Below are 15,512 nucleotides of genomic sequence, written 5' to 3'. Positions count from 1 at the left end.
GGTCCCTTGCAAACTTGCGTCTGTATTCTCTCTCTACCGTAGTGCTATAGCATGGAGTTTCTTAACATAAGGTTGCTTCCTTTCCAGTCTGTTATTGCTGTGTAGTTCCAAGTGCTGTAAATGCAGAATCTTCATGGATGGTGGCACTTCAAGTTCTTGTTTGGATGATGTTTCAAATATAAAGGGGTAAAACAAGTATTTACAATTAAATAAGTTTTAGGGGATCAGTTTTAGTCTCTCAGTAGAGCAAAGCAGAACAAGTCAAGCCATGCTCTGGAATGATACTCAGAAATATAGCCCATTCCTTGCAAGTCTTCTTTTCAACCAGAGTGGTTAGGAATCCTTAATTTTTGCCTAAACACGATATATTCATGGCTCCCTTGTTTCAATGATGAAAGATCAGATTTGACTTGGCTCACTTTAGACTTTTCCCCGAGAAAGCCTACCAAAAAATAAATTAGGAGAGCCAATGGGAGAATAAAAGTTGTGTGTTTTGATGCCTCAGAGAGGAGCTTGGATGTCGTGTGGAGCCGGAGGTACCACGTGCTGCCCCTGCCTTGCCATCCCCATCACAGGCCACTGTGGGGTACGCAGCTGCCTCCCCAGGTGAGGAACCAGGACAGGTGTCCTCCCTCCTCACATTCACCGCCTGCCCTGACTCTGGTGGCACCTCAGACAAACCTCTGCAGCAGCCCAGCCTGGGGATGCAGATTGAGGGACGGTGTACACTATTCCAGCATTCTAAGCTGAGAGTAAAATACTTCATGCTGCAGATTTTTTAGCAGCTCCTGCTCCTTGTAAGCAGCTACCCTGAAACACATTAGCCTGCTTACTTGAAGTTTAGTCAAGGTAGGCGAACACATCCTCTTTTCTCCAGTATTTGTACCTGCAAAAAGCTGCCTACTGCTTTCACATATACAAATGTTTAGGAAGAAGTTGCAGCCTACAATGTTCTTTTCAAACAGACAGGTTTGACTTGTTTTCTGCAGAGGCATCTCACAGAGGCATGTCTCAGCTCTTTTGCAGTTCCGTGTACAAATGTTTACAATAAACAGCAACTGCCCATGAGGGGAGTATGAGGTCAGCATTTCCTGGTTATGCTTTGGATTTAAGCTGAATAAAACCAAGGAAACATAACTACTTCTTAATTTCTTTGCGCCATCATGACTGAAGTAGTATCTGCCAATACATTATCAGCAACCACATACCACCATCTAAAACCGAGGGCATTTCAGGGCAAGAAGATTCACAGGCAATTTTGGTGAGATATTTGTGTGCCTGTGACAGGAATAGGAAAAAAATCCTAAGAAACTGTGGGAGGAAAAAAACTAGCATGACAATGCCAGCTGTTGAAACAGCTTCTTTTGGAAGATCTCAGAGGTCATCTAAGTATGAATATTTATTGAAAATATACTCTGCCACCTTTGATTTCTTGTGTACTAAGACAAGTTTTGATAGATATGTTATAGTTAAATGTGACTGCTTTCAAGAATGGTTAATTCCACTATTAGGTGTTACTCTGTACTGGAATAACGTTTCAGGCCTTTTTGCAGACTTGTCATGCAATTGAATAAAAATTGTAAGGGTAAGTTTTGAAAGGTTTCTAACCTTTGAAAGGTTAGTTAATAAACTCCATAGCTTTATACAAACTTCAAAATCTGAAAGATACATGCTTCACTTGCAAGTTAGCAGTGTCACATGTAATTAGGAGGACAGAAACCTCCTTATGAAGAAAGAGAGTTTCTCACCCTGAACCTGACACTGTTCGCTTTCTCAGGGAGAACAATGCATGGGCAGTTACTTCCAGGACTCTGCAGCCAGGGCTGCTTCACAGCTTCCACATGTGAGCATCTGGAGACAGAGGGACTGCACCCTCAGCAGCCGCTGGGCTGAGCTCTGTTTGCACCACAGAAGAACCTCACCTATTCCTCGTTCTGAACCAGGACCTTTCCTTTGCTGGAGACGAAAGTTGCATATGGGAAACAGCATGGAGAAAACCCCGCTAGTAACCAAAATGCCTCAATCCTTAAAGATTCAGAACTGTATCAGGCCGACATAGAAGTAGAAATGGGAAAACTTGAGTATCATCCTCACATACCTTGCTTCGTATCTTGGACTGCTTCGGGTGAAACAGATGGGGTCGGTTGTTCTCAATGCCAGCCTGCAAGTAAAGCCCGTTGAAGAATACTTCAACCAACAAGTGACCTCAATGAGAAAAATAGAAGGAAGTATTGTCATTCTTTACAGTACATTTGTAAATGAATGAAAATTCTTTGCATCTGGCATTTTAGTTTATCAAGCAGGTACTTTTCATTTTTTGCTAAGATATCATGTCCATAATAGATGTGCAAAAAAAATGATCCAACAAAAACAGCTGACATCTATAAAGCATGTTAAATATTGATGTCTGGCTTGGGACTTGGACAGAAGTGAACTGGTGACAAAGCAAAGGAACCATCTCAAAGAATGTTAAATAGTAAAAAACACCAGAAAGTATCTAGCTTAAATTACTTTTCCATTTCATTTCCTGATTCAACAACTTTTTTAAATGAATGAATGCATCTTCTTGATGAGTTTTCCAGCCTTGTTTCAGAACAGGAAATGGAAAAGACTGTGGTTCATGCATTAAAAGCAAGGAGAAAGCTGTGTAAGCTTTATCATGTTTCCTCTTCATTCTAGGTAAGGTTGAACTCTGACTTTCTTGTCGGAAGCTTATTGGAATGGACAAATATTACAGATATTCTGAGAACAGCAACAGTTTTTGGCTGGTGACCTTTGCACTGATTATTTATGAAAAAAAAAAAAAAGTAAAAGGAAAAAAGTATCTGTGCATGTGGAATGAATAAGCCCAGGAAACAAGACATATTTGGGAAGAACATGAAGAGAAAATGTTCAACTGACAATAGACAGGACTAAGCCACATCTTAGTGTATATTTTGCATGATTAAACACTGCTCAAAAGGCCAGGTGCAATAGGAGGCTTGTAATGAGCAATGAATAAACACTTTGCAGCAAAAAATTTCTACTGGTTTGTGTTTGGGGGACAATGTGTGTACATGTATATGTGTTTCCCCTCTTTTATCTAGCTCTCAAAACAAGATTAAGTGATAGGTTTCTTTCATTATTACAAACACAACTTCCACATCCGCGTGTCCATAAGAGGGAGAGCGAAGTTGGTTCCAGTGACCATATCTCAGGCCAGCACCATTGCACTTGGACATCAGGACTTTGATGGGTACCCCAGTATTGCTTTAGCAGAAAACACCATTATGCATGCTTCTAACTCCCCTTTGTATTCATGTAAAGCAGCCTTACCATAAATGAGAACCAGCCCCAGATGTGTTTACAGGAAATACTACATGGGAAAAATGCATAACCCTACAAATATAGAAACCTTTCCTCTCTCCATCCATTTTCAAACCTGAAATTTTCCTTAGACGTATAAAGACACATATAATTAAGGATACTGAGCTGGTTGTAGGGATGCAAATGTAGCCATGCTCTAAGTTAGGCCATTGAAACAGAAGTGGCAAGACAGGCCAATAATCAAGGAGAAAAACATTTATAGAAAGAAGGAAGGAAGAAAGGAAGGAAGGAGGGAGGGAGGGAGGGAGGGGGCATGGCATGTCTGCCCACCGATCAAGCAGTGGCCTTGCGCCTGCAGTGGGCCCCATTACAGAAGCGACACATTCTCCCCCTCGCAGCATCCCCAGAGTCTTTGCCCAGAACCTGCCTTCACCCAGGTGCCCTTGGCAAGGCTTGGAGGGCATGAAGAAAAAGCTTTTGCATTAGAACAGTATGATCAGGGGCTCATGTATTGCTGAAATGTCATATCCACAGCTTCCCAGAGTCTTACAGACAACAGGGAGATCACAGACAGGGCTTAGGCTCAAGTGCAAGACTTACTGAGTTCATACAGTAGTTTGGGGGGGAAAAGGGCATATACATTTTCACTGCAGTACAAACTGTTTTAAATGACCTTGTGTTTCATTGCAGGACAGGAGTTTGCAGTGTGGCGGTTCCCCCAGGTTTGTGATGAGGAGTCACCAGCTCCTCGGTGCGCAGTCGTGGGGCTGTGACCTGCGGTGTGGTCCCACTCAGCACTCACACGTCTACCAGGCTCCAAATACATCCAGTATGTCACCCCTTTTAAGTGAAATTCCATCGCATAGTAGTCACTATTTACAGCTACAAAGAAACCATGTGGGCAGCCCCCCTGACACTTACAGAGCTGGCAAGTCTCACTCAGTGAGAAAGCAGAAATTGTAGATGTTTGCCGTTTCCCTCCTTTACACGGGTGTCAATGGAAGCTGACAGGGCCAGTGGAAAACATCAAAGCTGAGAGAGCTTTCAGCTATTTCTTTTACATAAAAACCTCTATTATGCAGCTGTCCCAAAGTCTGCAACATTTGAAGGAAATCGGTTAGGATGAAAGAGGAGCTCTGTGCAAGTTAACTGTTTGCTGTGGATCCTGGTTTTGCTCCTGTTCCAGGAGTAAATCAGACACTTAAAATGAACACTAAGAGACGCATCAGGCAGCCATGGGATACTGGTTTCAGTACACTGGACCTTCTGGAAGGGCAAGTCTGCTCCCACTGGTGGCACAGGCAACATTGGGGTATTTGTTCCCAAAGCATTTTTAAACTGGTTAGATGGGAAAGAGCAGGCACTATCCTGGGGTAAACAGGGATGGAGGCACATTGTTGGATTGCACACTGAATAAAACAATTTGCTCTCTTCCATGCACACTTTGCCTCTTCCTGAAGGCCTTGCTTTTTCAAAACACTCTAACTTGAGGGCAGTTCTGCTTAAATCAAAAGCAAATAAAAGCTGGGTTTCTCCCCTGCCTGAAGGCTGACAGGGAATGATGAGCCCAGAGAGGTTCCTGCCTGCCGGCACGGCCAGGGCAGCAGCAGGGGACACCTCCTGCCATCCGTGATCTCCCCGCTCCTGGGGCTGCCCCTGCACCAGCCCACGACTCTGCACCTCTCCCTGCGCCCACCCAAGTCTCCACCATTCATAGCTGCACCTGCACCCTCACCCTCAAGCCTCTAGTGCCAGACATGGCAGGTGGCACAGAACAGGGCAGAAACCCACCATTTAGCTCATTTCCTCCTATGTCCAGGACAGGTAATGCTGGGTCAGTCCTATTTGATTCCCCACACAGCAGGGGAGAATTAAATAGCGTGCTTGGACACCTTGTCGGGAAGCTAATCGAAGGCACGCATTACTTACCTAGAAAGGCCATCTTTAAGTAAACTTTTTACAATGCAAGTTGTCATTCAGGACAAAGCCTCTTTTCACCAAAACACAACATTCAAGATTGTTCCAATTCCCTTAGAGTTCCTCTTTCTCCAAAGATCACACGCCTCCTTTCTTATGTTACCAAAATGATACTCCCAGAACAAGCAAGTAACACAGCAGCCATGACAAAACAGTGGGAATGCTTTCCTATAATGCAGTTTCTTACTGAGTGATGAATTTAAAGGAGGATGAGGTAAATTCAGCCTTGTTTTATTCTCTGTAGTGGGGAAAAAACAGAGTAATGTCACGACTCCAGAGTCAGCAGATCAGTCATTCTGCCATTCTTCATTGACTCTTTCCCCATCCTGTTCAAGACCATGAGCTATATTTTTATTACCAGCTCAGTGAATGAAAATACTGCCAGCAGTGAGCAGAGATGAAAGTTAACACTATTTAATGAGCAGTCCCACAATTCTCTTAATGCACCTACATGCCTGTGGTTCGACTCATTTGCTACAGATTCAGCAGGGCAAGTCCAAATACCCTGCCATTAAATGCTGCCTATCCTGTTACAACAGTATGAAAGAAGGCAAAAGATGTGCCTCCCAAGGCCATGGTGTCAGTCTGTCTGTCCCTCCACAGTGGACATGGCGTGAGACAAGATGGGAATACTCTGCAACACGCCATGCTCTCACCAGCTGTTCTCAGAGAAATTTCTGGTCTAAAACTTAGACATGACCCTTTGAGTTTTCTGTCAAAAGTTGTAAAAGCTCATTAGTGTTTCTTATCAGTTTGCTGAATAGAGTTTGTGATCTGACTACTGAGCAGGCACAGGCATCAGCTGGCTCTGTGCTGCTCTGAGGATGCTTTTCTACACCAGCTGCCTCTGGTGCAGGGAGATTTACAACGTGTATGTGACTGCCAGCTACAGACCTGATAATAACTAAACACCCACTTTTCACCTCTTCAGGTGCAATGGCTTAAGTCCAAACGTTCAGCTTTCACATTTCACATTCTAGAGCGCATAAATACACACCAGATGTGTGTGAGACGGGATGAACTCCTGTCAGACTGAGAAAAACTGTGTCAGATTCTGCCTTAACATTTCCTTAACTTGGGAGCATCCCTCCTAAGTGTGGTACCTCAAAGGTGTATGTCACTGCAAGCTGTGCCCTTTGGGACTCAGTCTCCTGGAACTAAGGCACAAGTAAATTTAAAAGTCAAATACAGAAGACAGAAGCAACAGGAACATTTCAACTCAAGAGAAGAAATCACAGTCTTGCCTTGGCAAGATGCTAATGGTAATTTCATACATCATTCTGCTGTCGTTAATTATTACTGAACAGTATAAAGTATGTGAATTTTTTGGTTGTTTTCTCACAGTCTTACATTTCTTTTCAGTTAGTTACAATCTGTCTACTGAAATTAACTTTGTACTTCATATCAGAGGACTCAACACATTGATAGTTATTAATGTCTGCTTGGAGGACCATGTTTTTAAGTATCTGGAGATTGTAGCTTGGCTTTTTTAACACTTTTTCTGAAAACTGTTTTTTTCCACCTCAGAAATAAAACATTTTTCTCTGTTTATCTTCACAGGCTACAAAACTCTTAAGGGATTCCTTCTGCTGCAAAGTTTTGTGTCAAGGGAACATGTGTCTCTTCCTTTCAGAAACTTATATTGAGATATTGTGCCATGCATGAGATTTTTATTCTCAAAAAATAATAGCTAATGAAGAAAAAAGTGCTCTAAACGTAAGATTAAATCATTGAAGTCAGTAAGAGCATAAATAGAAGCTGATTTGTGATGTTTATCAGAGAGATGTTACTAATACCAACTGATCTGCAAAGCTCCACAGAAAAATGTACCCTGAGCTTCGTAAATTTTCATTATGATTTTGCTGAAAATCAACTGTATTTAGATATAAGACACAGTGTAGGTAGTGGACCTGATTACCAGAGGATACACTTAGTTAATCAAAAGTACTCCAGAAACACTATCAGAGTGCCTTTATTTGACTGAGTCCAGCTGGGAACATATTTCAGGAATAAGATTTGCAGTTAACTGGCAGCAGCTTAAACTGTTTGAGAAAGGTTCCTCTGCACAGAAGGACACAATCCACATCCATACAAAGTCATCTTTGACTTAGAGATGCAGCTCCATCTTGAAGACAAGCTGCTGCTGACCATTTCCAGCAGAGCTGGAGCTGAGCCATCTTCTGCTGACACACAACCACTCCTTCGCCCAAAGCCTTTCGGGACAGAGCCCGGGCTGGTCGTTCCTCCTGCACATGGGGACACGCCGGTAGTGCCACTGCTGAGAATCCTCCCACAGCAACCCACTCACTTTTCTTACATAAAACTTCTAAGCAAAGTAAGTTCTCTTAGTAAAATAGCATTTGCTGAAGCCATCAGCTTATGCCAGAGACAGCAGAGACAGTTTTTCCTTTACTGGCAGAGGTGTATTTCTACTGGCCCTTTCTATGACTTAATGTGTTATCAAGCAGTGTCTATGCAGCGTAAACAACTGTGGGAACTGAATGACTCCTCACTGCTACAACAGTTGAATTTTTAATAATAATCCAGTAGGACTTTTTAAGTGAATAAGAGGGAAGCTGAGCTTTTGTTTCACTTGAGGGAATAACAGCGCCAGCAATTAGCTTTGAAAAGCCAACAGTGAGTAAACTAGGCACACAATTCAGAACAAATAAACATGGAAATTTTCTGGTATTTTTCTAAAGTGGTTCTTCAGGCTACCTCCACAGTGTGTTGATCCAAAGCTCATTGGCAAGTGTTTCTATGGTCTTCCTGCAGTACCTGATGATGGTCTTTCACCCAGCGAGCAAAAAAAGTGGCACTTGTAATGGCCAGACTTACAGCGTTCAGTTTGTTTTTTCTGCCTACACTTCTGCTGGACTTACCATTGCTGTTTATACATCATGTCTTTGTGCAGAGCTTCCTCTGTACTGTTCTCAGTCAGAAAGAAATGGGAGACTGTTTGGATTGAGATTGTGCAGAGCTTTCACTTTTCCAGGTGGTGCAGAGCTTTGCTTTGTTGTAAAATAATTATTATTTCTTTTTCCTCCTGGTGTTCTTGAGGGCAATGCTTTTGAGTAAATAAAAAATGCAAAATGTATTGGTGGGTTTAGGTCAACAACAACAAAAAAACTTTTTCAAAAGTCCTTTGCGTGGTCCCTTTGTCCTGTGACAAAATAATATATATAGTGGAAACTACCTCTGAGTGTGAAGTTTACTATTTCTCTCACATTTTAGCTTAGCTAAAAAGATAACTGTGGACTGGAAAAAAAGGAAAGGTCGCACCTGAGTGTAACTGTGGTTATACTGGAACAGTGCAGGTCTGTCCTCACCCCAGTGCTGGGCGCACGGGGAGCACTGGTTTCTCCTCAGTGCCCGTGGTGCGTCACCTCCCCCTGGGTCTCTGTCATCCCTGTCCCTGTCCCTGTGCTGGCTCCCAGGACACGTCCCAGCTCCACGGCGGCTGCTCCTCACCCTCATCGGCGTCACCATTGGGCATCGTCTTGGCCAGCGTCAAGCAGCACTGGCACCACCATTGGCTGGAGGGCTGTGAAAAATCCCGTGCCAAGGATCCGCTGGGTCTCTGCTGCCACCACAGCCAGGAGCCCGGGCTGTGCCAGTGGCATCTGCACCCTGCCAGATAAATATGCATTTATTGACCGAACAATTTGTATTGTACAGATCAGTGTAATACGATAATATTAATGTAATACTTCTGTTTCAAGAATGACTGAACATTGGTGGGCAGGAGAGAGCACCTTCAGTGAGATGGAGTCAGCGATGCTTGGCGTAAAGCACAGCGCAGCAGTATGCTTTACTGCCATTCCTTTTCATTTTATCACAGCCTATTCTTAACTCCCTCTTGAAAATGTACATATATTTTTTTAAGGATCCTCACTTAAAAATAGATCAAGAGTGCTAATTTAGGTGTAAACATAATCCGTCTGGCACCTTTGAAGTATGTTCTCTATTTCACTAAAGCCAAGATAGCTCACAAACTGTTAACTAAAGTATCTTCATCCGGTGGGCCACAGCCTATAGAATTAAAACTATGAATACGAAAATGAAGGCAACATAAAAAGCTTCTTTTGATCTGGAGTTTTTCCCCGCCAGAATGAAATCACAAGTGCTTCATTATGTTTTATAGACTTACAGAAGTTTAAGGCTAACACTAGACAGAAATTGGTTGTCATCACTGGATTACTTATTTATGATTCAATCAGATATGGTTATTGGTTATGATAATTCCTGCAAGAGTGCATCCATGAATAAAAACAGCAAGTAAGGTGATCATATATAGTCACAAAAATGTTTAGGCTCACCTAGAAGAATCGTTACTACCTGTGGGAATAAAAATCAGCATTTTACTCTGGATGGCTAGAAACAAAATAAGAAGCAAGACTTTGGCAACATCTGAAAACATGCAAGTTTCATCTAAAATGCAGCTATTCCCAGCTGATTCCAAGGATGTACTGCTACATTGCTTGGGTGCAGCAGCAAAAGCCCGTTCTTGACTGTATTTCCAGTCAAACACCTTTGCAAAAGTTGCCTGCAGAGATGAGCTGATTCTCCAAATCAGATTCAAGCAAAGTGGCCTTCCATGGGGAAAACTTCTTCCCAGTCACTGCCGATGATGCTGGGGACAAAATATCCTGTGCCAAGGAAGAGCAAAGGGTTGCTGAGGTGGTTCTAGCTCTTGATCCACAAGACAGAAGGAAAAGAATTGGCTTTATTTGCCAGGCGGTGCAGGAGTGCTCCTGTGGCTGACTGTGCCTGCGGTTCAGAGGATGTCTTTGGTGGGACAGGGCAGTTTCTCAGGGGTGAGTGTTCACTGAGGAAATTAATTTTCATGCCTCTCACCGCCACTCTTACTGGACCTACTTCAGGAGTCTGACAAGTGGGCATTCGGGCCTCTGCAGGATTTTCTTTTCTTCTTTTTGCAATACTGCAGTCCCATTTTATCCCAGTTATTGTAGTCTACTGTGATGCCTTCCTAGGAAAGACACAGGTGATGGCAGGTGCCTGAGCTGATAACACTGAAAGATGCATGAGATGCAATTTTGCTAAAATTAGGGCCTGTTCACTTGCAAGCACAGCTTTACAAAAGCCTCTTGTCGAACATATGAAGCAGAGGTCTTCTCAAAGGAAACTGAGGCAAATGAGCAAAGTCCGACATACAATGACTAGTCAGGAAGAACGGAGTAGAATAACAAAACCAGAATTTCTTCCAGGTTATTGGCCGTGAGTCTGGGATTTCCTGGGTGCCTTACATAAAGTTTTACTGTTTGATGTGTAAGTAGAATTTTAACCTTATTTTGCCAATTTCAATCATTATCTCCTATCTAAGATCAATATACTCATTAAGAAGAAGGGTTTCAGCTAATGAGGTCAATATAATTGAAAGGCTGTTCAAAATCATTTTTCCTGAGCAGATGCTCCAGAGAGCCAAGCCAAATTTATCATTTGGTTTCACAAACTTCAAGGTTATGTGAGGAACTGCAAACCCCCTGATTATTTATTTAGAGGAATCTAAATATAGCTTCTTTTTAATGTTTTAGTACCTAGTGAATAAAACAGCTGTCAGCAATATGTTCTTCTGAGAGGCGTTCATATGAACACTGTTGTTTCTAATTTCAAAAATGTGGTCATGGTTGATAGTCACCCACAGACAGGTGTGCAGTCCAGATATAAATTTTGTATTTGACAGCATTAAATATGAAGATGGTAATACTAAGTTTTACGTAGTGGAACAATAAGAGCTCTAAAATTAATGTTGAATGCCTTGACACTTCAGATGGTCACCAGGTGTCTTATCCCATGAATTTTACATCACTAGGGACATATTTAAGACATATGATTTGCGGTGCAATATGTCACCAAAATTGACGAATTCACATGTTGAATTATTTCTCATGTTTTACAGATTTAAGTGGTCTAACGCACAGAAGTTATTTTTGTCCCGTGGGTTCTGTGAGCACTTAATACAGATATTTCAAGTAGGCAAGCTAGGGATCTGGAATACGATCACTAACTAAAAAGGTACTGCATGTGTTTATGGACAGGTTGAATTGGTCCATGATTCTCTGCAGGTCTAAATAAAACAAAAGCCCAGTCTCAGAAACCACCTATAGATTTTTACTTCACATACAGCAAGCAGAAAAGTATATGGCAATGTCCTGGTCATGTTGATGTCACTGGCAGAACTTCTTCAGAGTTTTAATAAAACCTGGGCCATTCACTCCAACGAGTACTATTAGAATATAAAAACATTAATTAAGTAGGGACTGAGAATAGAAGCAGCAGTTGCTTCATTTGATATAACACATTGTGTGAATTAAAACTTTTTGTCTTTGTTTCTTCTCAACTAAGAATAACAGCATGTCTGAGAATGTGTGGGAAAAGTTGCATACAACCTCCATACTGAAATTCACAAATTAGTGAGTTTCTTTTCCCAGAGAGCTATACGCAGACATTATTTTTAAAGAAGGAAGGGAGGGGAAGTAGAAGAATGAAACCAAGTGTTCTGAGATATTTCTGTATGAGAGTGTTATACCATTTTAGCTCGGAATAGTGGCATGCCAGACAAAAGGCTGAAGCCACAAACATTCGTGGTCTCACTTTGCTCACATTTTTTTTTAATGTTTGTGTGCACGCCTGAAACATGTTACATGTCCACACATTTCTCATGCAAGTGTGGGACTGTGAATCGCCACCACGTGTGCCTTCATGTCTGAGCACTGGGAACACACTCGCTGCTGGCAGAGCTCAGAGCACCTTCCATGAGCCAACAGAACATCACCAAAAATCACTGCAGGAGCAGAATAAACAGAGCAGTTCACTGAGAACAGTTCACTGCTTTGAAGGAAACGTCTGGGTCTGGTATTGACCCAGAAATTGTTTATTAATAGCCTATGGATTTTCAGTTAATAAAATTTTGATGAGTCTAAGTTACTCTTGAGTAACCTATTGGTATGGAAACAATCTAGTTCAAAGGATGATTAATCCGTTCCAGTGCAATAGACGTTAAGCAAGGATAATTAATGCCAGATTTTTAGATTCAAGCTTCTGAATGGCTAATCAAATAGATACAATGGCAAGATAATTCAGGAAGTCTGATCACATCTCACATGCCCCAGCAGAGGCCTCATCTATCATAAAAGAAATAATCTCATTCTCGAAGCAACTTGACAGCATAGTCAGACATTGTAACTAAAACTATGCATCCCACATCAAGCCATTCACCCAGAACAAACTGCTTGGGCATTCACCTTGGAAGGATTTCTGTAATTTACGTGCTCTTTCACACAACTTTGCAAGTGTATATGAACCTTCATTATTATTATCTCCTGTTGGAGGTACTCTGTTTATATAATCCCATACCAAAGCAGACGCTAAATCACTAAATTCTGGACTCAAATCTAGCAACCTTGGACATACCTGTAAATACTTCATCCATGTATATAGTTCTTAGATACATCTCTTCATAGTTTGGGGAGTAAAGTCTGACATGGAAAATGAAGTATGAGGTTCACTACTATAAACCAATATTTGTCCAGGAAGTTAACAGTTAACGGTAAACTACACTTTTCCCCTGTTTAAGCAAATGATACCACGAGCCTAATAACTATAAGATTTTAAAATGTAAGTTGCATCCAGAAAGCTAAAACCAGAAAATTTAGGATGGTCCTGAATAAGTAAGGAGATTTGTAGAGACTCTATTGGGGCAGGCAGTTGCTGTTATAGTTTTCCTTTAAGATTTGGGCTACTTGTGCTGGAGGCAAACAGCAAAAAAGTAGCATCAGAGGATAATTACTGAGTTCACACTGAGGTATTTTTGGCAGTACACGATTGGCCACATTACAGCCGTCAGTGAAATGTGCCATTTGTGAAAAAATGAAGTGCCTATTCAAAATGAAGTGTTCACTGTAGAGTTAGATAATCCTTGGGAAGTACATCATCAAGAATTTGTGAAACTTGCACAGCTAATGTAAATAGCAAGATGTAAAGCAAAGACAAAATGGACATAAGCAACAAGTCTTGTGGCTAAATTACATCTTCACTTGGACTGCTGCAGCTGCAGTGAAGAGAAAACTGGCCTTAGACTAATGTGTGCAAAGGTATTTCTAATGTAAGTCTGATTCAACTTCCAAAACAGGTTTTAGTAAATTAATTTTAAAATGTGTTTGTTCCTGCCTGGAAGAAAGTTGAAGGAAGGAACTCACGACGAGTTTTAATATTGTTCAAGGAAAGGACAACCAAATCACCAAGGCATCCTTCAGAAACTCCAGAGAGTGGTTAGATCAAGTAACGTGAGTTTACCAAGAGACACAATGAGAAAGGATGTTTAGAGGGCTTGTGGAAATCTGGGTACTTGGGTACTTGGAGTTTTTGTGCTTTGTCTGATCGTTCGAAGTACCCTCACAAAAGACACCTTCACAGCAAAAGCCACTATTTTTCCATTATGTGATACTGAGAAGTGCTCCAAAGGGGGCAGAAATGGATGGAGCAAAGTTCCTAGTTTAGCAAAGAGTTTTAGTTCATTAAATATAGTGAGAAGACAGAGGAGAAAGGAAATACTTGATGTTCATCATTCAAAGCCAGATATGATGCCGAGAACTGATTAGACTGCTAGAAAGAAACAAGACTGTGTATAAAAACCATAAAGTCATCCTGTTTCCAGACATTAGCTTGGTAACCAAAGCCAGAAGACCTAAATCCTAACAAGTGGTATTTTATAAAAAACATGAACTGCAGTTGATGCCACTGTTCCCAGCAGATGTGAGTATTGCTTAAGCACACTAAGCTTGGGAGTGGAACCATGCCCAGAATGGTATCAATAAGCAGTACCTACCAGGATTCAAGGGAAGTCTTCCACAAAACAACAGCATGGAGTTTTTGTTTCTGTTACTGGCATTTATTTCATTCTGGGGGAGCTTGTTTTGTTTCAGATCTTGGAATGATGAGTCTACTAGAAACATGCCGGTCGAAGACAACCACATTTCCCCTACATTATATGTGCATACTGAAAGAAAAAGCAACCAGACTACCACCTCTGAGTGCTTCTGTCTGGGGAAATCTCTCAGGAAATACAAATATGCAAATAAGTATTTAGATGTCTATTTCTGCATCACACACACCTGATAAAATATGTCAGTGCTTCAGTATAACTGCATTGAACTACTAAGGGTTGGAATGTCACTAAGGGATGGAATGTCATCAGTAAATGTCAGAACAATATTTGAACTCTCCATTTACAGAACTTGAACTTCATTTTTCTCTATAGACACACTATAGGATTATATGTCTTCAGAAATACCCATCTGATATTTCTCCTAAACAGTCATCTCAGTAAAACAATACTTTACAAAAGTAGGATAATTATTTGAAATGGAAATAAACTGGATGTTTAGAACATGTTTAGAGATAAAATTCTTACAAGATAAGTTGGATCATTCAGCTTCCACTTAACTCCAGAGAAGAGCAAACACCTAATAATGGTAATTTCCTCTCGATTGTTCCTATCAACAGCAGGCTGCCACCTACAGAGATGCTCTCTTCTGCTAATTCCAGGATCTTCTGATCCTGCTGAACCTGTTCCAGAACCACCATCCTTGCTTTCCAAAAACATACTCGAGCTCCAGGGTTTCATAAAATGATGCAGAACAGAAGTTACTGAAGAAAATTTATTAATCCTAAACCACTTTGTCTGCCTGTAACAATTCTACAATTTGCTACAGCAAATTCCACTTTAAGTTCTAATGTCGTCTGTTACAACAGAACCAAATTAAAACAAAAACAAAAACCAAACCTAAACAGTGGCATGTAAACATTGATGTCATTACTATGGTTTATGCGGTTCATAAGACACAGGGCCTAATATTCTACTGTATGGTAAAAAAATCAGAGACAAATTGGAAATAAAGCCTAGGACAGAAAGAAGAAAGTTTGCCTGCACTCTGGCAAAGGATTTGCACGAAGACTTGAAAACTCCTATATCGGGCTCTTCCTGCAGGTGTCTTTTTTTTCCCATCAAAAAAGAATGAAACCTTGGTACACTTTGCAGCATATTAATGTACTGATTTTCTCAAGCAGAGAGAGCGAGCAGGAGGAAAACTTATGGAAGAGGAACAGTCAATGTCCTGAGAATAACCTGAAATGCCAGCTTAGCATTTTTGCACTTCAAAAACGTCTTTGACTTTTATAAACAGGCATGATGGTAAAATTGAGGCCGT

Source organism: Streptopelia decaocto, assembly GCF_964273445.1.
Source record: "Streptopelia decaocto genome assembly, chromosome: 5".
Lineage (NCBI taxonomy): Eukaryota > Metazoa > Chordata > Aves > Columbiformes > Columbidae > Streptopelia > Streptopelia decaocto.
This window is presented reverse-complemented; position numbering follows the sequence as displayed.